The sequence below is a fragment of the Prenolepis imparis genome, unplaced genomic scaffold (genome assembly GCF_030444845.1).
Source record: "Prenolepis imparis isolate NDT839.2.m4 unplaced genomic scaffold, iyPreImpa1.0 SCAF_4, whole genome shotgun sequence".
Taxonomy (NCBI): domain Eukaryota; kingdom Metazoa; phylum Arthropoda; class Insecta; order Hymenoptera; family Formicidae; genus Prenolepis; species Prenolepis imparis.
Window position 1 is genome coordinate 2,249,780 of NW_028141162.1, and position 27,490 is coordinate 2,277,269.

General features: G+C 37.6%; 1 protein-coding gene across 1 annotated transcript in view; it reads right to left on the reverse strand.

Annotated features, from left to right (window-relative positions):
* The window catches only part of LOC145934677 (neurotrimin), a 363,184-nt gene extending 336,844 nt beyond the window's left edge, over positions 1–26,340 (reverse strand). The window contains exons 1-3 of the mRNA XM_083035307.1: positions 25,860–26,340; positions 14,744–14,939; positions 14,514–14,555 (exon numbers count right to left, since the gene is read on the reverse strand). The gene's annotated coding sequence lies outside the window, so the exon portion shown is untranslated. The remainder of the gene's footprint in view (positions 1–14,513; positions 14,556–14,743; positions 14,940–25,859) is intronic.
* Between the last annotated feature and the right edge of the window lie 1,150 nt (positions 26,341–27,490).

Consider the following 27,490-nt stretch of genomic DNA (forward strand, 5'->3'; position numbering starts at 1 on the left):
TATAACATTATTTACAACATATTACTATTTTATAACTTTCACCATATTATTATTTTAAAATTTAATTAGCAAATTATAACATACACAATATAAATATAAATATGTAAGCTAGAATATTTAATTAGCAAATTTTCGTTTTATTAATATTTTTTGATAGAAATCAACTGATTACAGCGTTAATTTGCTAATTATAAAAATTAAAATAATATTTTAAATAATATATTATAATACTTTAAACACACACGATTAATATTTTTGACAGTTATCAGCTGATTTCTGTCAAAAAATATTAATTGAGAATAAGGTATTATAACATATTATTTACAACATATAACTATTTTAATTTTTTACCATATTATTATTTTAAAATTTAATTAGCAAATTAATGTTTTAATCAGCTGATTTCTGTGAAAAAATATTAATCGAGTTTAAACAAACTTTATATTCTTTTTTAAAAAATATTTTTTTAACACAAAACCGAAGAATGGCGCGCACGTAGCGCGCGCTTGTATTGTTCTGGTTCTAGTTGAAAAATTATTATCAAATTATTTTTGCGCACTGCTATGTCTCTTAACGGAAAAAATAATCCATCTATTCTACGTTCTCTCTCCTCCTACTAATATATATAATTCCCTCTCGTGAAGTTACTGGCACGCGAAGCAACGTTCTATTCACCATTTTCCATAAACACACATGCCCAGTGTACAATTGTTTTTCGTTGCGCTTTTGTGGCGGCGATTCAAAGTCTTTGTCCAACCCCCGGATTCCTTTTTGTTCATCCACCACCAGACTGGTGAGATCGTAATCAGTCCCCCGTTTTCCTCGTCACAGCCCGATCAAAGAATGTCCCCGTAGACAATGAAGATGTAGCGTGCACACGTACGTATTCACGTCGGACGAAAGCACACGCTTGTATCAAGGCACGTGCAGAGGATATCAGCCTTTGTCCGCAGCGCTTTCAAAGTTATTTTCTAGGCCTGTAAGGCCGTTGTCTTAAAACCGTTTTACGTGACATAAAATTCGTGACAGACGTGTTATTATTATAATTTTAGAGACTCTCCGAAAATATAAATTAAATCCCGTGGATCGTGAATTTGAAAGAATAAGAATTACAGAAAGAGAAATAAAGATTTAATTTTCTGATAAAACTAATCATTTTATAAATTTTCAAACTTTCCTCAATTTTGTCAAATTATTAAATATTTCTAATAATGAACTTATGCATACATTAAATGTATGTTGTCGATAAAATATATTAATTGTACATACGTCAAAAGTTTCTCGAGAATATATATTCAATGTATAATTACTATAGAGCGCCGCGATAAACATTTTGCAAATTGTATAGCTCTGCATTTTTCCAAACATCATGTAAATATGTGTTGGAAAGATGTGCTCTTTGTGCGGACGATATTGGCAATTTTCCGGGAACCACGGTAATCTTGGCTCGACGCTGTGCAGTTGAACCGTGGAAAGATCGAAATCAACATTTCGCATTTGATATCGTTCCGCGAAGATAAGACAATAGAGTGCAATCGTGAAGATTAATTCACGATGCTCCGATATTACGACTTCGCAGAGTACAAAGCCAAAGGGCTTCTAAATCAAAGGGAACCCTTTGTTAACCCTAGATATCCATACTCCGTGATACAATCAAAGCACTCATCGGGATCCCCAAATGGACCCCAAGGTTTAATTGCCTCCAACTCCTCTTACGATTTTTGTTTTTCAATTAACCAAACAGATTTCTCATTTTCATTTACAGTTAAAATTTTAGAAATTTAAAAAATAAAAAAATAATTAAACATTAAAAGAGAGCGCGAGAAAGAGCGTAATTTTCGCGCTAAAATATAAATATAAATAAATCTCATTCTCTGGTATCTCCCACAATTGTAGGAAAATGAAAAAAACATGGGATCCGTTTGAATCCCGGGATTAAACTTCTTCTAGGGTTGATATACGAGTCAGTGTTGTCTGTTCGGTGTTAGCTATTAATAAAGCATGTGACACTTTTACGAAGGATGCTTTATTTAACGCAGCTACGAAATCGCGCGAGTGTTATTACAGAGATGTTAGAAAATTCAGTCTCGCGTACACACACTTGTTCATGCGGTTTACTCGTCATCGGATAGGGTAAAAGCGAGAACCAGGTGTTCGATGTTCCTCGATTACCGCTGCCACCGCCGGTATCAGAAGCTTCCACATGACAAAGTAACACGAACAGACAGTGTATTAACTTTTTATTTTAGCTTCGACGAGTATTCATGTCGAGCGGCACTGGAGCGATCTCTCTTCTGTGTTCGTAAAAACGGATATAAACTAAACAACTTTTACAGCAACCTGGACAAGTGTTGAATAATTCATCGCCATCTCTATTACTTATGTATATATACCGTTGCCACAAACATTAATTAAAGTTAACTAAAGTTTGATTGATTCTTCTATATTTTCTCTCTAGCATCTTTAAAGACGGAGAATCAATTTACATAAGTTGAGATATTGAAACTCAAACAAAACTATAAACAGCATAAAACTAGAAGAATAAAATTCAAGAAGAAGAATTATAACGAAAATATTTCTGTGCATTAATCGGAAGCGCGCGTTTAAATGTCAGAGACTTTCGATAATCGTTTTAATCTCATCCCCTTTTTGCGTCCTCGTAAAAGTGTCATGTATGCTCGGACGCAAAATGTCAGTGTAAACGCGACCTGGAATAAACGCCGGCCAATTAATGCTATAAGCGCGCGTTACCGTTTAGTTATTCCGTTTTTCCGACGCGCTGCTTTTGTGGAAATCGCCAGGGACAAACATATTGTTAGCTGGCAAATGTGTGATACCCGTAACTCTCTGCGCTCCCTCGTCGTCCGTGTTTTCGCGAACACGTAACCGGCAATGGGTCTTTGTAGGGGACGAGAGAAACGGGTTATACGCCGTAATATAAACTCGCGCGTATCTTTTTATTTGCCGTAGCACGTCGTGCGTAAAAATTTCCATCCTCCACGCCGCATTCTTCTTCAGCGACGACGACGACCCGTGTTCTCTCCGTCGAACCCCGTCCGTCGTTTACCGGTGCCGTTTAATTAGAATTATGTCTTCGCCGCGCGCGCAGCGTCACCGTTTATCGCTTAAAGCTTAAAGATTCCCCATGGGGAAAGAGGACATCCAGGCATCATAAATTACGAAAACGGCCGCGCGCGCTCGTTCGCTCGTCCTGTTTACAGCAATAATATACGTTTAATTGCAACGTCAACGTCAACGGCAAGGCACGTCGTGCCTTTCCTACTGAAATAATAATTACACAAGCGACAAGTAAGGGAATGAAGAGAGACGGGCAAGCCGGACTTCTCACAATTTGCGCGGGTAAATTCTAACTAAAAAGAATACCACGATGTGTGTGTATATGTGTGTGTCGTTGTAGTCGCACGTGCGACGAGATTAGCGCCGGTGCATAAAGAGGTGCGTCCCGCTCCCCGCCTTTTTACGACGAAGAGGCGAAAGACAAGCTTTTAGCACGTTTATTCCGTATCACCTTATCCTCGCGGGATGTTAGTTTTTCATTAACCGCGCCGTGGGAAGCGCAAGCTGCCAGCGAGCTGCTCGATATAAAAAGGTTCGCGGATAAATATGCGGGAAGTTTAACGCGACGGCCAACCGGTGCGCGACAGATCGTTGAAAAAAAAGTCTTCGATGTAAAAAAAAAAAATGTGTCACGCAACGTGGGATACGCGGGTGTGTATCAGTGGTCCTAAAAAAACTGCCGGATCATTGCGGCGACAATATCGAGCAAAATGCGCTTCCGATTCTATGATATGTACACGATGTAAAATTAGAATTTATATTTTATCGTCATTATATTTTATTCTCTCGTCAGCAAAATGTGTCTAATATAAACATGCCTAAACGGAGAAAAATGACGTATTTTTTCCATCAACATGTAAAATCTTATTTATATACTTGTTTTGACTCTCAAATTAAATTGAGCTCTTAAAGTTATAATAAAAGATCGAAGCAAACTGTGTAAAAAAATGTAAAAAAAAACCTGCTTTGAATAAATAATGCAAAATTGATCCTGAGAGATTACATCAAATTTATATAACAATTAGCGTAATATAACTTTCGCGTAATTTTTCGTAATCTATCGGATAAAGATGAAAATTTAAAATTCCGATTTTGATGCGCGAAACAAAAAAGGAAAAAATGAAGACGGATCGCGCTCGCTGAACAAAGGGTCGTTTAGGGAGAGAAAAAAAAACAAGATCTCATTGTTTCGAGGCGATTCGATTAATGACTTATGAACTTCGCCTCTCTCATTAGTTTCAATTAATAATTCCTCCGTGCTGTTGACGCATAGTTTTCTCTTGTATACCTACTTGTCAGCCAACAGGTGCCCCCCAATATCGAGCAATTTTCTTCACAAAAAGTCGGAAAGGAGAGAAAACGAAGAAGAAAAGACTTGGCGAAAAATTGTTTGAAGAAAAAAGAGAACACGCTTGTAAAACTTTTGTCTCGATCGAGCGAGAAGGAGGGACGAGTTTGACGGGCCGCGTATTGCAATGGGTATACGATAGAGAGCGGATCAGGGAGAATCAAAGTACGCGCGGATATATCATTCTAAAGTATGTCTTAAGACGCGGTGGAGTGAAACATGCCGCTCACCGACACGTGGAAGTGGAAAAGTTTCCAACATTCATTGCGGGACGCCGCTGGTCTTAGCGGGATTATCGCCGCGATATATAATGATATCGGTGTCTCTCTCTCTTTCTCTATGCTCGATCTCTCAAATATGTCTTTTACCTTGGAAGGGTAGTCACGCTAAACATACATTAGTGTAGAACGTTAAAAATGTAACTTGGGAATAATTTATTATACATAGTCGAGTATCTTCCATCGTGGTTCACTTCATTTTCGTGCTACAAAAGTCGTGTTTATTTTATTTTCGGATCGTAATATTTAATTATAACAACGTCTCAATTTTGATAGAGAAATAATTGATGCGACGGAGAAAATTAATTCGTCACGAAACGGGATTGTTGGGGGCAAAACGGGCATTGTAAAATCTGAATAATACGAATCTGAAAAACGCGAAGTGAATATTTTATCGCACAATTATATGCGACCGTATTAATTATATAGGTCTTTATTGCAGAATGCGCGCGAGCGATTGAATAAACGAGTGACACGTAAACAACGTCGGCGTCAAAATTCAATTTCCTGTAATATTCGCGTACTTGACCACCCGCGAGCATCAATTTTGGAACGCCCATTGTGCCGGCGGACGGTATTAATAAACCCGACGTCGTCTTAATTAAATCGAAGGAAAAGACGCGTACACACGACCGCGTAAATTCGAACGGGCGTGTTCGGAAAGTCGACACCTGGCGAAATTTCCTCCGTACCGGTAATGACTCGTAATTACGGGGTGGAGCGTAGAAAAATGATTGCTGCGGTGAGAAACCTCGTTTCTCGTGCCATCGATCCGTCCGAGGGAAGGCAACCTTCCTCCTCTCCTCCGCTTCTAAATCTCTATTATGCTCTGCGTTCATGGGGAACTTGGGCGACAAAGTTTCGCCTGGCAACCTTTATTTTGGGAAAGTTGTCCACAATATAAGTAGGTAGATAGTCGCTTCGATTTAACGATCAAGTCCGCCAACACTAACGTGCCGCATATTGATATATACGGAAACTAATAAATGTGTATATAATAATGTCACTTTTTTCCCGGTGTCTACTGCTAGAGAGAATTTTCTCCTAGAATTTATATATATATATATATATATATATATATATATATACACCCTCCTGAAAATCATGGTAATCGTGCGAGATAATATGGTATAGAAAGAATTTTATGAGAATTTCTCTGATTAATATTTATCACAATAAAAATAATATCCATTACAATAAAATATAAAATATGTTTAACCAATTTTTACTATGAAGTTTAGTAAAATTAATCAAATATGTTTTATATTATTTTATTGTGATAGATATTATTATTTTTATGGTGATAAGTATAAATCAGAGAAATTCTCATAAAATTCTTTTCATACCATATTGTCTCACGATTACCATGATTTTCAGGGTAAATTCTAAGAGAAAATTCTCTCAGTGTTCTATTCCCTTATCGATTATCTTAACATTTCCTTACGATAGAATTTTATATCAGGACAAGCGCGTTGAACCGATGCAATAGTCTAATTAATTTCTTTTTCGAGCGCAAACGTTGGCAGGAAGCAATGTTATTTGCCGTGGACTGCGAGACAAGTGTAAATAAGCCGGAAATGCAGTTGCACACGACGGATGAGCTCGCGCTCTCACTCCGAAAGCATTTTATTTTTACGACGCGTTGCGTGCGCACGCGGGCGTGATGCCGTACGTAACACGATTACCCGTTGTGCCACTTAATTATATCATACAGATAAATTTTATACAGCGAGGTGAGTCGAGACGGAAGACACTTTGCGAGCGATGATTTCTATTTTAACAGCGTTGAATTTTCCATTACAGAAAATCCCTCTCGCCGATTTCGTTATCAAGCGTACTCTTTCCCTCTCTCTTCCTGCTTGTTGAATATAATAATTATACGGTTGCACGAGCGCCAGAGATATTTCTCGCAAATATTTATTACGCGCCCGATTTATATTCGGTCCAATAGTAAAAATTGGTGATGAGTATCATTCCTCATTGTTCGCCGTTCGCCTCCAAGAGGTGGCTTAACTATTTTCATCGCGTGCATGCAATAGAAATTTTTGATTGGATTCAAATTGATCATCGACACATTTATATATCCCACCCTTATTGATTTTCCGATATTTCTATCGATATATATTGTATTGACAAAATTTTCCCATGTATATACACGTCGTAATTTTTTTTAGAACCTCTCTGATATTACGCGATAAAAGGATTAAACGCGTTAATCGCGCTTCAAGATTTTTGCATATACACGCGCGATTCGAAAGTTGCGTCGTCATTATTATTTCGCGATTGGATTCCCGGTAACGATTCGCGTTCATACGTCTTTTATTGGATCGTTATTCCGCGAGATTACAATCCCGCCAGGAACAAACGTAGCCTGCAGGCATAGCGGATGTCGCCATTTGCTCGAGATGTCATTTTTCAGAATGCACCATTTCTGTAATTTATATTCTTCATCGGTGACGGTGAAGCGTGCCAGTCTATCGCTTCTCTCATTCCTCCGACCTGTTCCCGTATGGCTTCTACCATGACGAAATTTTAAGACTGCATATCGCATTGTTCGTAACGACGAACGGATCCGGATATTTCGATCGTTCCATCTCGCGAACGCAATTTTGCTGAAATTCCTGCGCGCAAAACGTTTTATTACGAAGCATCGAGGATACTTGATATTTTCTTTGCGTTTTCACGATATGTAGCAAACAATATATATAACGCGCACGGGAATGATTCATATATGATTTCTATATTTGTAAAGTTAATTTTTTTTCGTTCTATATTAAAAACGAATAAATACATTTTGTTTCATTTTTTTTCTTTTCGCAAGCACAGATCTGTGCAGAATATAATAAGATAGATGAAAAGAGAAACTCGGAGCATTTTGAATGTAATAAGAAAGGAAGGAAAAGTGCATAAGAGCATATACACGTGACCGCGTATGATGAAAAGCGAGGGGAGTCCCTCATATGCAATGACCAATGCAATTCGTAAAAGTGGCGATAAATCATTTCGACCGTAGGTGAATTTCGAGATCTTCGTGCAAAGTAGGTCGCGAGTTTCGAAAGGATCTGCTCCCGATTTGTCGCGGCCGGAGATAGGTAGGTAGAAATAGGGTATAGGTATAGGGTAGGTATGGATATTTAGTCCCTGGCTGGTGCACTGGAAACTATTCGCAGCCCGTATTTCGAGAGGGAAGGAATAATTTGGGTCACACGAGTCTAGCACAATGGCCGATCGTAGAGTACCAAAGCATGAAATTCAATTGAACGGGAAATTCAGAAAAGACAACGTGGACTCGTAGCGTCGCCGATACGCAGAGCGAGATGTCCCGTTCTACGTGTTCTTCGTTTTATGCATGCGAATACATTCCGCTGAAAACGATACGTTTCAGTATATATATACTATATACGGGATCTGCATCCGCAAATTTGAATCTAATCATGCGGAAGGAGAGAAAAGTATATTCAATTCTTAGGAAAAATAAAATTTCGACGAGTTTAATAACGTAATAAAAAAAAGTAATGTAATAAAAAAGCAAAGATTGCGTGATAATATTTAAATACGCGTGTATTTTTGTGACGAAGCAATTTCGATTTAAATTTACGGCAAGATAAAAAGATCCGAGAATCACAAAAGAGAGGAAAAAAGGCCTTTACATAATCATGGGGAAAAGAAATTCAGACCCGCGACAAAATCGACACAAAAGTCAAACGGACTTTTTTTTGGCATCAAGACTCCTTGCGTGAGCGGATCCATTTCTGAAATATTCCGTTTCCACGCGACGCAAAGTTCCCTACTTTTCCAAATCTTATTGCCGTGGAACGAGAGAGAGAAACCCTCGCAGAGAAACGTCGATAGAATTAAGTATACCGGCGATAAAATACGCGTTATCGTATTCGTCGACGATTCATCTCTATCGCACATATACGAATGGCAAACGTCCGCTATTACGTATATCCTGTCTCGGTCTTTTACAACCGCTTCTATCTGATCGCGTGTTTTAATAACAATTAAACGCGACAACAAACGCGCGTAAAATCTCGAGTCGCTCTCCTACCGAGGTGACCCACTCGAAAACGCAGAATCGAAAGCATCTTCGCGGCTCCACCGATCGATCGATCGATAGATGGATGGAAATATGCGCGAACGTGTATACTGTATGTACAACGAGGCTTAAATCCCGCGGGATGCGGTATAAACGGCGATAGACGCCGATTCCCAGCTGATTTGCGTGACTACGCATAATAATCGAACGTAGCCGCACGCATCCGTAAATACGTTCGTTCGTTCCTATCGACGTCTCGAGAGCATGTTGTACAAGTACATGACATTCGCCGAGCTTGCTGCGCTCTTTGTTTCTCTCCCTCCCTCTCTCACTCACTCGTCCGGTCGAAGTTTCCTTCATTAAAATAGTCAGTCAATGCTCCGAGGTGCATAAAGCGTACATAAAGCGAGTAATTATTCGGTGGACCGAGTGGAATATATGCATATGCTAGTGTGCACGTGTGTGTATGTAATATCCCTAGCCGCGCGTACGGGGTGTCTGTGCTCGTCTCCTCCTCATAGAATAATGCGCATATTAATGCAGTAGGGTATAAATTAGTTGGGATCTGACTAGACGAGCCGGCAGCTCTCGGATACATGCAGAGACGAAAGGCATCTCGCATATATACACACACACATATGTATAAACGAGTCTCTCCCTTCCTTCCGTGTCCCCCCTTTCCTCCCCCCGCGCCTAGAACACCGGCGTATATACGTGGCATATGTGTACTTATAAACGTGACAAGTAGGACAATGAAAGCTGCACGCGTTCTACGTGTTTCCTGGCAACCTCTGCTCGTGATTTATCTAACGCTGTTGCGACACCCGCGAAGTCGCGCCCGAAAGCATTTCCTTTTACGCTCTATAAGCGAAATAGAAACGGTGCGGATTTAGCCCACCGCGCGATGAGTCAAATCGTTTATACATATTTTACAAACGCACCTGCTTCTCTTGAAAATTTGAAAAATATCGCTGGAGAGAGAGATGTACGTGACATGAGAAAAGTTTGAAATATCCGAAATACGTATAATTTTTTTGTATCCCACATTAATATTATATCCCTCGCGCCCCTTGAATGAGAAAACGAGAATCGACAGCTTTAATTTTTTTTTATATTTATCGCCGAGGAAGATTACTAAACTCCGATATAATCGGATAATCCGTCTGTTTTTTTTTTCCTCGACAATCGTGTTTACGGATTCACCGATTCAACCGATGCAAAGCCGCGCGTCTGCGCGCCGATCGCATCTAAAAAATGGTGGAACCATGTTCGGGGATTAAAACATGTAAATCCATCAAGGTCTCGAAGTTTAATTTTCGACTAGGGATCCAGTTCGATGCGCCGCGCGCGCGTTTCGTGTGTAAACGAAAGTACAAATCAATTTTTCAATGCGCCGCGGAACGCGCTAAATCTCGAAAACGGCGACGCGAACAGGATATACACAGCCGAACGAGATGATATTGCATCTGGCTGGTGCCAATGTTGAATGACGATCGTCGCTCGCGACTGTTTTATATGCGAATCATGACGCACGAGCACGCGCAAAGTCGATTGGGTTTACTCTACATCCGTGTTTCCAGTCATTTTCTCAGCCAAACTCAGGAAGTTCTACGCCGCGTTTCATATACGTGAGTAGTTTTTATCGCGTTTGCATGCGATTTCGAGAACGACGAATGACGATAACGTCGACGAAGCAAAGCGCTATTGCATTTGCCGAGTATTCTAGGTCTCGCTTTGATGCCCTTTAACGGTAAACCTTATATTTTAGCCCGCGACTGTCCGAAGCAAATTGGCAAAGCTGGGACTGGAGAGAGAGAGAGAGAGAGAGAGAGAGAGAGAGAGAGAGAGAGAGAGAGAGAGAGAGAGAGAGAGAGAGAGAGAGAGAGAGAGAGAGAGAGAGAGAGAGAGAGAGAGAGATCGATCCGGTGAAAGTAATTTAGTGTTGGCCGGCTCCGCTTTAAAAGTACTATCGAACTCAAAACCCGATCGACTCGGTTACCCCGAAATACTTCGTAAATACGCGAATTAAACGCGCCGAAACGTAAACGAGCGAATTTTCAAAACCCTAATCGAGACCAAACGCGATAAATGTACGCGACGCGGTTATTATCATCATCTTTTGCGATAATATCGTTTGAATATTAATTTAATATATGCAAGTAATAAATCAGATAAATTACAAAACAATAGATCAGTGCGTATTATTTGATATTTCATATACGTATTAAAGATTAATCTTTCGAGATTACGTTATTTTTGTCGAAATGAGATCGCAGAATTACTGACGATCGAGATGCGATAATTATCACTCTGCGCAATTATATCGAGCATAACTGTTAATTGTTTTGGTTATTCCACGTCGATATAATAGGCTGAGCATTAATAATTCTATTTGCTTAATCAACCGTGACATCAAGAAGTATTTGTGCCGGTGATTATGGATCGCGTATTGCACCAGGGTTATAACGGACCACATGTCGAAGAACTAATTGATTAACTGCGCGAATAAATCATTTCGCATAGCCGTGGTAAATATCAATCTATCAGTTGTGTATGTGTGTGACCTCACCGTTAAATAATTAGGTGTGTCCATATATATCCAAATATGTTTATACTTATTTTGGGAAACAATGTAAAATCGAGCATACTTATTTGCGAGCATCGCAATCTCTTCGATGTTTATGTCGTCCTTATAACGCAATAAACGCGATTTTACTAATAATTTGATAATAATTTTAATCATCTCAAGTAAATATAATTTCGAGACAATATCTCGAAGTTATACATTCGACATTTGAACATTTAACATGTCTGTGAAGAATTACGTGTAGCCGTAGTAATTGTATCCAATTATGTAAGAACCGTGGTCTTGCAAGAAGGTCTGGTTTGAGGGACTCGTTCGTAGAAGCGGAGACTTCCGCAATGGAGCTTCATGGTGCAGGACTAAGTCAATTTAATCAAGTAATGCACCTAGTACCTAGTACACGGTATAGCTTGAATAGACCTCCAGCAAGACATTAATGGACCGCGATCCTTATAATCTTCGTTTAAGCTATCTACCTCTATAAATATATCAGATAAGTATGGATTTTCCGCCACGAGATGTAGATGAACTTTTAAAATATCTTCTCAAAGAGGTGACAAATCGATTTGTTTTTGTATCACGTAAGACGTTATGAGATATTAAATAATTATGACAAGATTTTCATATTCGATCTTGTCATCGCAAAAATAACGTAATCTCTTATTTCATACGAGAAAAAATATTTACTTTAAATTTATAAAAAAAAAAAAATAGCATTAAAAAATATCTTTTCTAAAAAATATCTAGGATACTTCACAACGTAAATGTAAAACATAGGGTAATGTAAATTTTCAAAATTGCACGATCTTGGTTACGCTAGCCGCTAGATAATATAAAACATTAAAATGTCGCAAGACTGCGTATCTTTGCAAAGGTTTTTTTGTTTTTTTATTTCGCAAATTTATCGTGTATACGTAGCATTTTTCATTATCCCTCTTGCCAGCGCAGCGACGAGAGGGTAAGGAAAACCGCTGCACGTACTGAATTTGATATAATACTTCGCGCAAATGAACTTTTCTATCGACTAATTACAAGAGCAGGAAATTTGCGTAAATGCCCCGGCCCAGAACGAAATAATTAAAATTAACGAGCCAATTTTTGCGCGCCTGTTATACCAAGGCGGTTCGAGCTGAGCGCGGCGCGTTTGATTAAAACCGAACGATTAGATGAACGGGGTCACATTTCCCCGTGACCTTATCAGTTACCTTAAATTGGCCCATTCGCGTCTAATTAAGCTGTTGGTGAGTTTCATGATGAAAGTCCTGTAATCGCGGCAAAATTATTGCCACGCATGATCAGAACATGATAATCCGTATAATAAAATCGTCCGTTTCAAAAACAAAGACGTTGAGTGAGAGCCTATCTTTCTTTCTCTCCCCCCTCCTCCCCCCTCTCATATTTATCATATTGTTTTCCTGTATTTATCGAGGCGTTATAGTACGTAGGCAAAATGATATTTGATAGGAAAATTGGACGCAATTCTATATACACATATACACACATCGCAATAAACATCTCACTGACAGTCAGCGCAATAATTTGAATAACGCTGTATGTATGACCACAAAACTGATTACACTCCCATTAGCTGCCGATATCGATTCCACGTATATCACTTGTATCTATATACGCTTATATAACTAATACCGCGTATTGCTGCCTCGTCGCATAAATGCGCTTTTAATATTTGCGATACATATGGGAAAATAAATTGATTTAAAAGCAAGATAATTCCTTTATCGATTCCAACATATTGCAATATCATCCTACAACTGTGTTTCTATACCGAAACCGAACCAATGTTTGGTTTTTGAATCGCACGCATTCTATTGACTTATCACAATATGGTAATGTTTGTCATATGCATTTCTATAATAAAGGAAAAAAATATTTTAACCATAACCGAGAAACACGAAATAATCGGTATTGAAATAATTATACCGTTGTATCTAAAAAAAAAGACGAGTTTTTTTATAATTACACAAAATAAATTTAATCAAAAATTTTCAATTACGAATTAAAGATGCTGTAGTAATGCAACAGGTTTACATTACAATAAAAAAATGTTATAATTTTATATAAATAATTCGTGTATTTAAAAAAAAAATTATTATTCAAATAAACATATAGAGGATCTGCGCTATCTTACAGTGTATGTGTACGTGTGTATATTTATTTCGATCTCTAATTAAATTTATACAACACACATCCCAATATGAATTAGAATTTTTCCTTTCTAAATAAAAATGGGAATAAATATTACATGGGAAAGAAAACGATTAACTCTGAAAATGAGCACATTGTTTAAGAGCAATTATTCGGCTCGTTCGTTCGAGAGCCTTCGTAATTGCATGTCCGATGGAAGAACCTACGAGAAACTATCTTCGAATTGTCCCATAAGTACCATTAATGCCTCGTTGTACACAGAAACGATTATGCCACTCAGATTCTTCGAATCGTCTTGGAAGTGTCGTCAATTCCCGTCGTACTCACGAATGGCATTACGCCAAAGTAGATAGATCTGTCCGTCGCGAGATGCGCGCGGCATTGTTACACGAAAGATAAACACCATGAACTGAATTCCATTTTACTCGGTAATTACTATTCTGTTTACTCTGCCGCATGAAGTTATGCACCGGTTCTCGAACACGCGGTTGATCGACAGAAAATCGGAGAAGCGTTTAATGACAAAAAGCTCGAAATAGTCGCGAAACGTTCAAGCGATTTAGACGAGTTTTTGTATGTATGTTATAATGATTATTTTCAGCCAGTTTCTGCCTACAAACTCTTAGCATACACATGTGTCTGAAGCTTGCATATTCATTTCGTGGAGGATCATAAATAGTTGAGAGTTTAGAACTATAAATCTTTTAAATTTGAACAATTATTGATAAGAGAAATGAATATCGTAGGACAAAATGATATATGCTGCGTAAAGTTGGCATATCAGTTTGTTCTTAGGCATTTTCTTTGGTTTAATCGCGAAAGAATTATTTTAATAATTAAGAATTAATTAATTTAATAATAAAGAATTAATTCGCGAAAAGAATTATTTGTTTAAATTATTAAGAACTCTTGAAAATAAAGTCAGAACTCGTAATTATTTGAGTCTCCACGAAATGAAACGCTTCACACACCCCTATTATCGCTACAGAAATGTTATAAAATAAACAATTTCTCACTCACCGATACGTGCAATAGCAGAGTTGTAGTACACAGCACATTGATCTGAAAACAAAATATTCAAATTATGTACATACATGTGTGTGTATATATATATATATATATATATATATATATATATATAATACATACATATAATATATATGTATATAAGATGTTTTAAAAGACTGAAAACGATCGAATATCTACTCATAAACAATGCAGTTTAAAAAAAAAGTTTTTATTTTGCATACCTCATGGTTGCCCCGCTGTTGCCCGATGCCTCCCTGGGCCTGCTCCTCCTCTCTTGGTCCATGGTAGCACTCACGACATTCGCGAAAACACAAATAATTACGATCGCCCGACACTTTTACACGGCACTCCCGACACGCGAAACTTGACACGGCATTCCTGACGCGACGCGTGAATCGCAGTGTATCGCAATGCTACCTGTAACAAATAAAATACATACATGTATTAAAATAATTATTTCGCATTATAAAACATACACAATATAAATATGTAAGCTAGAATTAACGACAGATCTATCCACAGATCGCAACACATTCGCGCGCGCGAAAACAGATCATAAATTTTTGCATATATATATTAATAGGACAAAGTGATAAGCTGCGTAAAGTTGGGATGGTCCATTTTTTTTTTTGTCGCCAGAACTATTTGTTTAAAGTTTAAACTATCAAGAGCTCTAGAACTATTGAAAATAAAGCCAGAACTCTTAATTATTTATGATCTTCCATTAAATGCTATACTATAGCTTTATACACACACAGCATATACATCTTTCATTTTCTTACGTTATGAAAAATAAATTATTACTTATATTGATAAAATTTTTGCATATATTACACAGTTGAAAAATTTGTGTTAAATTTAACAAATATCACATGTCCCAAACGGTCCACAGAAATTTTTGTGTTAATTTAACATAATACGGATATGTTAAATGATGACACGAATATTGTGTTAATATTTTAACATAAAATAAATGCAAACTTCAAGTAAACTTAAAATAAATTTTGTGTTAAATTAACATAGTTTTAATGTAAAAATTAATTTAAAAAATTGTTAATTTTACATTTTATCACCCCCACTTATATTATAAAGTAAAATTAACATTTTTTTCTGTAAATTTTAACAGATAAATCTTGTCACTAATAATATCGAACATATTTATTGTGTAAAATTAAAAGTAAATACACATTGTGTTATTTTTACACTTTTTTTCAGTTATTTTAATAATTTAACATTTGAGTTCAATTAACACAACAGCAATATGTTAATTTAACACATGAATGTGTTTAATATTTAACACAAAAATTTTAACGGGGACCGTTTCTAACAAGAAAACACAAATTTTCCAACTGTGTAATATTATAATAATATCGATCAACTTCGAGACTAAATGACTCTCGAATAATATTTATTTAAAGTTTAAAGGAACAACTTCTGAAAATCATCTTTTTTATTAACTTCTAACTTAGTTGCATATGTCTGTGAAACTCGATTTTCTCAAGCTCCTTATAAGTCTTTGATGCAAAATGTAAAACTACCTAATAGCAACGAAAGACTCAAAGAAGCGCTGCGTTTTGCGTACTTAGTCTCTTTTAAAAAATTAGCGCATCTTTTATAGAGATATAATGTGTCGAAAGGATAAATCGTCGCTTTAAAAATTGAATATGCTTGTTAAATACTATAGCACTATACTTGCAGTGACAGAAATAAGAAATGAAAAGAGTTTCTATTAATCTGCGAGACGTTTAAAATTACATTTCCATCTCGTGCAATGATATAATGAAGAACATATTCAGAATTCTTTCTTACCGTTGCTGAAATTGCACGAAAAAGTGAGAGATTCGCGGAAAGAAGCGACGCAGCCGTTCCTCTCTCTCTTTCTCTCTTTCATTACATGTACAATAATAAAAATTGGATTACAAGTTTCTCAATCTTCTCCGTGCTGCTTTCTTCATATGCAAGTGAATTTTCGTGAATATTCCGGCGATAATGTACCGAAAAACGACACCACAAAATTCGTCGACTTAAATTCTGAATATAATTTCGACAAAAATACCATAGCACAGAAAAAACTAAAAATGATATGACAAATAAGAAAGAAATAAAAAATTCTATCTTCAGTTTTATAGGTACGAGGCTGCACGTTGAAAAAATATAATTACGTAATTTTGAAACTGTATTATTTACAAAAATATAATATAATAATATAGTAATTATTAATTATTACATAATATTTAGTTCAATTTTTTGAATAAAATTTAAGAAAGATTTTGAATAAAATCTAAAATTTTTTTATAATATTTTCTAATTTTACATGTATTAATCATCTATATATCACTATAGTTGACATTAAAAAATATAAATTTCAAAATGCGGAAGCGTTTGATTTACTTTCTGTGAAGGTCTTCGAGCACGGGGTAAATCTTAAATCTGCAAAATATCTTAAATTTTTCATTTTTCGTACACGATGATAAAGCATCGAAAATAAGCGAATGTATGATACATTACACCTGACACGCGGTAACCAAGTAACTCATCTGTAAGCTTCACGATTTTATCCGAACTAGGTCTGTGTAAAAATTTTCACGATAAGAATTGATATACAGCTGTATTATTAATCAAAGAAAACATCAATTAATTACCGTTTCTCGCCGTAATTTGATAAGAAAAAAAGAAGCGGTTATGCTAACGCGCTGACTGACGCGATAAACTAATTGGGTAAAAGATGCTGACAGAAATAAGATCAAATAAAACAAGTTCGTCACCCGCAGAGAGAAAAGTCAATGAGGGAGCTAGCTATCATCGAATTACGGGCAGTTCATTTTTGGGGTCGCCAATGTAATAAAATGTAATTGTTCCGTGAAGAAAAAGAACATGTGCAATAAAATGATATAAATCTGTTCTCTCTCATCTTTATACAAATCTATTATTTATATAGTGAGAATGAAAAAAAACAGATGTGGGAATCAAAATTAATACTGTGATTAATTGAAGACGAATATTAAAACTCGCAAACAAGTTTTTTGTATATGTGAAAAAGGTGATATTCAATTAATTTTGCATTTTATAAACATTTTGCTAAAATTTGTTTAAATATAATTCCGTTTAATTATTTATACATACAATTAACTATTGTTGAAAGCAAATTTGGTCAGAACTGTATATAAGCCGTGTATGCAAATTCCAAACGATAATTCCAATCACACGATAATGCATGACAGATAGATTACGGACGATTATGGCCATTTGAAAATTAGTGCAAACGCGAAACGAGATAAATCAGCTCTTTGAAACGGGTGTGTGAAGTTGGCACCCCTATGTTATGCTATCATAGTTCTGTTAAGAGTTCTGAGTTATTTAGAACCATAGGAAGAGTTCTTGATAATTTTTAGAAATAGTTCCGGTCATTACGATAACGAAAATCAGTTTCAAAAAATAGGGGTGCCAACTTCACATTTTTTTACACATCGAGTTCTAATAGTTTTGAGCAGAGAGTTTTAAGGTTCTTTCAAATAGTTATACATATAGTTCCTGATTATTTTTTGAAAGAGTTCTGCAATTTTTAGATAAAAAAACGTACCTTTTTTCAATATCGAAGATATTTCTAAAATATCAAGTTCTCGTGAAAAACGTTAGAGTTCGTGATTTTCTAAATGTTTCGTAAAAGTGTATTAATTTTAAAAAATCAATCTCTTCGAAACTATAATAGATATAGAGCCATGCGGTTTTTTATTCGCGACGCGCGGCGACGCCCGAGTTTCAGCTATCACAATCTTCGGCGCGTTTCGGTAAAACGCGAGACTCGCGAGAGCTTATTCGCGCGCGAATAAAACCGAAGCTCCATTTTCGCGTCGCCGCTTTTTCCAAGACCCACTTTTCGCAGGGGCTTATCGAACGAAGATGATCAAGAGAGCGACTTGGCCGCGACGCACTCAAGTCGCCGAAGGACGCAAGCGAGACGAATATTGAGCGAGATTCACGGCCGACGAGATCAATCTCGCGCGTGCGACGCGATCGGATTTATACGATAATTAACCACCAAAGACGCTAATTAATACACTCGTCCTTTCGCGGACCGGCAAGAAGCGTGCGACCCACGAACAATCGAAGAAGAGCACTGGAGGTGGAGCTAGACTGGCACTGCCAGGTTCGGAACGCGCAACGATACGTCGCGCCGAGTCGTATAGGTGGGGCATTGTAGGGCTCGCGACGTGGGAGTTGGGCGAATCACGTCGCGATTACATACCCCCACCACTACGACCTGGTGGAGGTATGTAGTCGCGACGTGATTCGCCGAACTCCCACGTCGCGACTCCTACAATGCCCCACCACTACGACTCGGCGCGACGTATCGTTGCGCGTTCCGAACCTGGCAGTGCCAGTCTAGCTCCACCTCCAGTGCTCTTATTCGATTGTTCGTAGGTCGCGCGCTTCTTGCCGGTCCGCGAAAGGACGAGTGTATTAATTAGCGTCTTTGGTGATTAATTATATACATATCGTATAAATCCGATCGCGTCGCACACGCGAGATTGATCTCATCGGCCGTGAATCTCGCTCAATATTCGTCTCGCTGCATCATTCGGCGACTTGAGTGCGTCGCGGCCTAGTCGCTCTCTTGATCATCTTCGTTCGATAAGCCCCTGCGAAAAGTGCGGGTCTTGGAAAAAGCGGCGACGCGAAATTGGAGCTTCGGTTTTATTCGCGCGCGAATAAGCTCTCGCGAGTCTCGCGTTTTACCGAAACGCGTCGAAGATTGCTAAAACCCGGGCGTCGCCGCGCGTCGCGAACGAAAAAAAATAACGCGAGTGCAAGTGTTTCGAAAATTCTACGAGAAGGAGGCCCGGGGAGGCATCGGGCAACAAAGGAGTAACCATGAGGTGAGTAAATTTAAATTGTTTAATAGTTACATAGTTCCTGATTATTTTTTGAAAGAGTTTTGCAATTTTTATAGAGATAAAAAAACATACTTTCAATATCGAAGATATTTTAGAAATATCTTCGATATTGAAGGTACGTTTTTTATCTAAAAATTGCAGAATTCTTTCAAAGAATAATCAGGAACTATATAACTATTTAAAAGAACCTTAAAATTCTCTGCTCAAAACTATTAGAACTCGATGTGTAAAAAAAGTGAAGTTGGCACCCCTATTTTTTGAAACTGATTTTCGTTATTGTAATGACCGAAATTATTTCTAAAAATTATCAAGAACTCTTCCTACGGTTCTATAAATAACTCAGAACTCTTAACAAAACTATGATAGCATAACATAGGGGTGCCAACTTCACACACCCAAAAAAACAGATGTGGGAATCAAAATTAATACTGTGATTAATTGAAGACGAATAATAAACCTCGCAAAAAAGTTTTTTGTATATGTGAAAAAGATGATATTCAATTAATGATGCATTTTATAAACATTTGCTAAAATTTGTTTAAATATAATTCCGTTTAATTATTTATACAATTTAACTATTGTTGAAAGCACATTTGGTCAGAACTGTATATAAGCCCTGTATACTAATTCCAAACGATAATTCCAATCACACGATAATGCATGACAGATAGATTACGGACGATTATGGCATTTGAAAATTAGTGCAAACGCGAAGCGAGATAAATCAGCTCTTTGAAACGCATCATTTCTTCATTAAACGCGCGCGCGTTAGAGATGCACCGATAATGCTTCATGAACTACATATATCCGAGGGAACGCGGTTGCCTTGGTGAATGGCTTCCTTCGCCATCAAACATCCGGTATCCGGAGCATCGTCATTATCGCTAAAAAGATGGACATTCCTCATCGCGCAATACTTTACGGCGTGCTATGTAATAAAGAGATTCCTTCGGCTGACTGGAACGCAATGTGGATGTCATTTCTATTTTCAAATTAGTCCTGTTCGTCTGATCGATCCGATAGACGATATAGCGAAAGAATGCGATTCACTCTAAGTCACGGATGAGGAGAGCAATCAAGAGAGACGGCCTTTAATTTATATCGCGCCAGACGTCGTTGGATAGGAAAATAAAGCTGTTCGCTTTTAGAATCTATATTTCATGTAAAATTAATCGCTGCTTCGCGTATGTACAACAATTAATTATACAGGATACCTCTCTCAGATCGAATAAAAAAAAAATATTCATTCGCCAAACTATTTTTTGGTTAAGTCCAGAACACCCTGTGTAATATTAATTGTCGTACATGCGACAATCACCTGTGTATGAAATATAGATGCTATGCAAAAAAATTGTAAAACTATTAATTATTCCCACTTTACCGCCGGAATATATTTTTTGCTTTGTATTAAATCTCTGAATAATGAAAGAAATTTTTATATTATAAGCATTATGTAAAAGCAGCACCATTTTTCTAGGCAGCGCGAAACATCACACGATGTAATGTAGTAATTTTTTTAACGCGAATATCGATAGTCGATATAAAACATTGGTCATTATATCAGACATCCTTACAACGGGATTAATAGGAAATGTGTTTATATCGTTCACGGACTATATCGCATTGTAATTTCATTTCTGAGCAATTAATACGTCGGCTGTAACCGATGCACGTAATGGTCCATCGTTCGCGCAGATTGACAAACGGAAAGCAAATAGGAATAGCGATGCCGATATTTGCGCGTAGCCACGGTGTAAATAACGCGTATCAAAGGATGTGGATATGAACGCATATGAGCTGCCGAATCCCCGTTTAGCGTAATACTAAATTTGACAGGACATATTTATATAGGATAAATAGGACAACTGCGCACGCGTCTATATTTCTATGTACACAATTAATTCTATTTATTGATATATAATTTTTCGAGTAAATAATTCGTGAATGTTGCATAAATAATTAGCTAAAATTTATCACATTAATTTAGTTCATGCAACGCCGAGGGAAGGAGAAACCATATGACGTGAAAAAAAGAAAACAAATACGATCAAAGCAAACAATATGATCAATGCTGTGTTATATGTATATGTATATATATGGTGATAAATCGCGGCAATATCAATTCCTGCAAGACGAACTATCGTATTTCCTGAAAGCGATCTATAATAGTCACGCGACACATTCGCGACCGATCGTTCGGATCGTGCGAAACCTATCGTCGAAAGATAAAATTCCCCGACGTGTTATATGGAAGTAACGCACGTGCATTAAACAGGAAAACAAATCGCAGGTGTGCCATAAAACCGAGCTTTCTGTCGCGGTTTTTTTTTTTTTTTACATTCTAGCGACTGCGTAGCAATCGGTGAATTACGCGAAAACCGCCCTCGGTCCCATGGATCCCTCAATAATTTATCGATTAAGTCGTGCGTGGAATACGAGTCTCCGGCACCTCCGGACCGGGGATCGCGAATTAAAGCGCGCGTTGCACTTGTCAAATTGTCATTATTCATTGTCAAAATATCGCGATCGACTAAACCCGATGGAGCGGATTCTCTCTATTTTCGACGAGTCCTGTAGAAAATCCAGTCGCAAAAAGAATCGACGTGTCAACATTTAAAAATGTCTTCCATTGTCAAAAAAATATTTGCATTACAATATATGTTTTTTTCAATTATTTTTATAGTAGATTATATTATATGTAATATAATTATCTGTGATATTTCTTCACTAAAAAGCATGACGTCGGCTAAGTTTAAAAGCTCGCGACTATCTCCGGTTTCAAGAGCGTCTCAATAGAAAAAAGGAATAAAGCAGAAAAGGAGAGTATCATGATTCTCGGAAGGCTAATTCACGCGCACATCGCGTTCACGTGTACGTGCGAGATGTTGAGCGACGATAACGGCGTATCGAATCCCCGGATAAGACGACGACGAGCGTCTCGAGCGCGATCGCATGAAGAAGAGGAACGCATACAAAAGGTTAACGGCGTGTAAATTTCACGCGGCAGATTTCGCTCAAGCGCGGAATCGTCAAGGAGTGACTGCTGTTGAGTTTAGTGGCACGTTAGACTGCGGAAATCGCAGTCGTATATGTACGCGTACAAGTTTCCGACGCTTTCTTTTGTCCGCCGATTCTTTTTGTCTTTTGTTTTTTTAAAGTCCATGTCTCATTATCATCTTTAAGTCGATCTCTCATCATTTCGTATAACATTTAATTTTAAGTATACATTTTATCCGCGTAATAAATTTGATTAACTGATTCTCCTCCGCGATTAACAATCTCTAATTAAAATCTACTTATTATAATTAAGATTTTGTACACCTTTGGCAATTAAAAGAATCCGTCGATTTTCAATTTAATGTTGGGACAAGCGACAATTCTTTCAGTTTAACTTCTAATATCTGTGACGATATAGCTCTGATACTCTCTTCCTTGCGACTGCAAGTAAAATCTGACATAAAATTGCGATATACGCTTGGCCATCGTACGCGAAATGAAAAGAGCCTATTAAGATAACTTTAGCTCACCTTAATGAAAGTGCGCGCGATATCCGATATAAAAGGCGCGTATAACGCGAATGTCATTTCGTACGATATTCGCGAACTGTAATCTTAAAGTTTATCCTACAGATATAAAAGGTATACATTGCAGAGAAGAAAATAAAATAGTTATGTAGCGTAATAAATGTTTAACAATAAGACGTATGTAGTATATAGTAACAGATGTAAAGCGTAAAAAAATTTATAATTGTTGAATTTATGTTTGGAAAATATATCGTGATGTGTCAACTGAATTTCATCAACTAAATTGTGTCAACATGTTTACTATACGATCAACAATGATCGAATGAGCGCAAGCATTAATAATTTATATATGTAATACGTTATTTGTTAATTGATTGCTGTTTAATATAGTACGATAATTAAAATTTTAACATGTTAATTATATCGTGTGTGCTTAAAGATCCCTTTTAAGGGTAAGCTAGCACAGTGTGTTGTCGCACACGGCAGCTACCGATTCACATAAATTACTGGCGCCGGATAACCGTCGGATTAAGATCGTAGGCACGGAACTTACCCCCGACATACATATTTTGACAAGGGCAGGCGAGGGTTAAGACCAAGATTTAGCTCGTTTATGTAGACATAGTCCCGCGATCGTCAACGTAGTCGATATCAGGCTGGGAACCTTCTCGCGGAAGTTCCCTCTACTTTTCTTTTAAAGTTAAACACACAAACACGAAGGGAACTGGATATTCTTTATAAAAAGGAGATATCGCGTAATACTAATTTATTAGATACCTCTGTTAAGTTCAGCGAGAAGATTAAAAAAAACGTCACGTAGAAGAAAAGACGCAGTGAATCGCTCGTGTATCTCTCATCGAAGCGAATCTTGTGTAATGTTAATTTTAAAAATATATAGCTTTTCCAAATTTATAATACATTTTCTAGTTCTTGCCGCGAATGAATTAATTATCTCATCCTTACTAGAATTACATTTATACTATTTATATATGTATATGTACATGCGATATAGAGAAGCAAAACTCGCAGGTTCTGTATTTATCAAAATTTATATAATAAAGTTAGTAAAAAGCCCATCGGCAAAATATGAATAAATTAATGAAAAAAATGAACACATTTCCAGGATTGTATTGTTAATTATAAAACTGAATTATTAATCTCTCTGTTTCACTGTGCACTTTTATCTGGAAATAAAAGAGAGGGAGAAAAATATTTATAAAAATGTATAGAATATGTTACATAGTAATTATATGTATATATATATATATATATATATATATATATATATACACAGAGAGAATTTTCTCTTAGAATTTACCCTGAAAATCGTGGAACAATATGGTATGGAAAGAATTTTATGAGAATTTCTTTGATTAATATTTATCACAATAAAAAGAATATCTATTATCTTAATAAAATATAAAATATGTTTGATTAATTTTACTGTGCAGTTTAGTAAAATTAATCAAACATGTTTTATATTTTATTGTGATAGATATTATTATTTTTATTGTGATAAATATTAATCAAAGAAATTCTCATAAAATTCTTTCCATACCATATATTGTCCCGCGATTACCATGATACTTTCAGGGTATATTCTTAACTTAACGTAGAAAAATCTTTGAGAATGCGAATTTTATTTCCGCATACCACGCCCTCGATTCCTTTGAACATCGTATTATGACGAGAATTACGAAACTAATTCGACGAGACTCGAAGATGAATCGTCGAAAGTAGCGCTTAACGAGCACCTTAAACAACTACCGCTAAATCGTCACGGGGAAAGAAGCCGCGCAAATGTACGGGAATCCTTCAACGGGGGAGAGAGGGACGGGGAGGAGGGGAAACACGCGAGAGAGGGAGAGAGAAAGCGGGTAAGAGACGGCTAAAGATAATGTACTCCTGCATACAGATGACGTTATTAAACGGAAATCTGCAGATGGAGCGAACGCATAAAGCACTGTCTGCTAGCGTTGTCTGATTAGGCATGCAACGTTTCCCCTGTCTTCCCCTCCCCCTCCGCCCCGCCCTCCTATTCTCCCCCTTGTTTCCGCGAGAAGCACGAAGCTCTCCCTCCCTTCCTCCCCCCCCCCCCTCTCTCTCTCTCTCTCTCTCTCTCTCTCTCTCTCTCTCGCTGTTTCTCTCTCTCACTCTCTTGTTACAGTCGCGCGGCACATCGCACCGCCAAGTAAATTCCGTAAAACGATAACGACAATTTTAACACCGTGTGTAATGCAACATAGCGCGCGACGATCCAGTTCGTTCGCGGTATAACGAGCAAAACGCGTTTTTCTCGCGAATGCGTTTCATCGAAAATCTCACGGGAATCGTAACCTTTTATAGCTATCCTGGCATGTCGAAATGCTCTCTTCCCTACGCTGTCCGCAAATAAAATGGAAATGCATCGCAACGCAAAGTAAATTTACTATTTCCATATCCATCCGTCTTATATAAATGGCCATAAATTAACAGCATTAATCGATACTCTTGCTTAAAATTAACTGCGCACACAAAAGTTAGAAATCTGACTAAAGATATATTGTGTATCATACATATTACGAGATATATATATTTAGTTAATAATAAGAGAATGCAATAAAACGGCGCTCTCTCTCTCTCTCTCTCTCTCTCTCTCTCTCCCTCTCCCTCCCTCCTCTCTCCTCTCTCTACTCACACTCTCTCTCTCTCTCTCTCTCTCTCTCTCTCTCTCTCTCTCTCTCTCTCTCTCTCTCTCTCTCCCCTCCCTCCTCTCTCTACTCTCTCTCTCTCTCTCTCTCTCTCTCTCTCTCTCTGCGCAGATTCTATTAACTAGAGAATTGTGCTTACTCTAAAAATACCGTGAATATATTTTGCCAATATATTATATATACACATTATTCTTTTCGTATCAACAATAAGTGAAAAAATTTACTCACCAATAGATGATATCTCGTGCGTCCGACAAATACTCTGCACGCCATCTTGCGCTCCAGACCATGTCATTGTAATCCGATCCTTTTCGCTTTTTTTAAAGAGACGCACATATACACATACATTAGATTCACTGCCGCGAGACGATACTCGCCCGATACTTTACTCGGCACTCCCGAAATACGCGCGATTTTGGCGGATAGAATCCGGTAGAAAACGATATAGTCCTGTCTTCGTTTCCTTTACGCCGGGCGAGAAAATATATCGAAGATCAAGTCGGGCGGCCATGATACTTGGACAAGTATCTGCGGCATCGATCGCAAGGGACGCGATCGCGAAAGCACGATATGGCGCTGGTGCGCGAGCTAAATAATACGATAAAACGTCGCCCGGCACTTCACTCCGTACTTTCGACATTTATTCGCGCGCCGGATTCACTTCTGTCGAGTAAAAAAAAGGTGCAATATACGGGAGCGATGCGCGACACGTTTCGCTCGCGACCGTTGCAAACGCGAACTATGTAATGATGAGACTGTGACGTGACCACGTGACGCGTAGCATACTTGATATAGTTTGCGCTACCAAAGTTTCGCGTCGTCCGATTGGCCAATCAGGACGAAGGAGGCGAAAGATTTCTTCATTGCTTCAAATACTTCGGAGTTTATAATTAGGTCAAGTGAAACGTTTCTATGAAATGTGTATGATCATAGGGTTAGTTTCTTAATCTTGGGTTAGCAATCTATTGTAATACATAATTATGGATAGAGAGAGTTTTCCTCAGACACATAAAGATCTCGGAGTTTTTGCTGCGCCAAGGACAATTCGACATAAACAATAGCGCGTTCGCATAAAATCAAGCACTGTGTATGGTATGTATGCGTGTGTGCAATGCCGAAATATGTGTGTACATAAAATACTTGTATGTATGGACGTATATTATTGTGTACACAGTATGCATGCTCGATTGCTTTGTCAGTCGTGCCACAAGACTCGAGCGAGTAAATATAAAAAAGGTAGTGACATGTGTCGTCTCGCATTATCGTCCTAAATACGATCGCGATAAATACGAGCAAGTGTCGAACGCAATTATTAAAATTCAATGCTCGATTTTTACGACGTGCAAGTGTGCTGTTTACATTCGGTCGGCTTGTGTTGCCATTTTCGAGACTCGAGCGAGCAGGTACAGTCGCTTCATATTATATCTTTCTAAACGCGATTGCGATAAATACGAGAAAGGATTATTCTTTATTATACGATTAACGATAATCTTATTTCATTAATTAATACGCGCGTGGTCATAATTATTGTACTTTCGCGAGTGAGTGTCATTAAGAAACAGTGCAGATGGGAGCAGGAAAAAGGAGGCATCCAGACGATAACGACGCAATAAAACCGTAGGGTAAATAATCTATTTTATGTTATAATTTGAGAGATATATATATATATATATATACGGGGTGTCCCATTTTAAAGGACCCACTCAAATATTTCAGAAACACTGCGTTAAATCAAAAAATGTTTCCTACAAAAGTTGTAGGGTTTCGAGGGGGACATAACATAGTAATATTCATATGACCTTGGGCGGCGTCTCCAAGGTCAAGTGAAGGTGAGAATAAATTTTTTAAATGGAAACCCA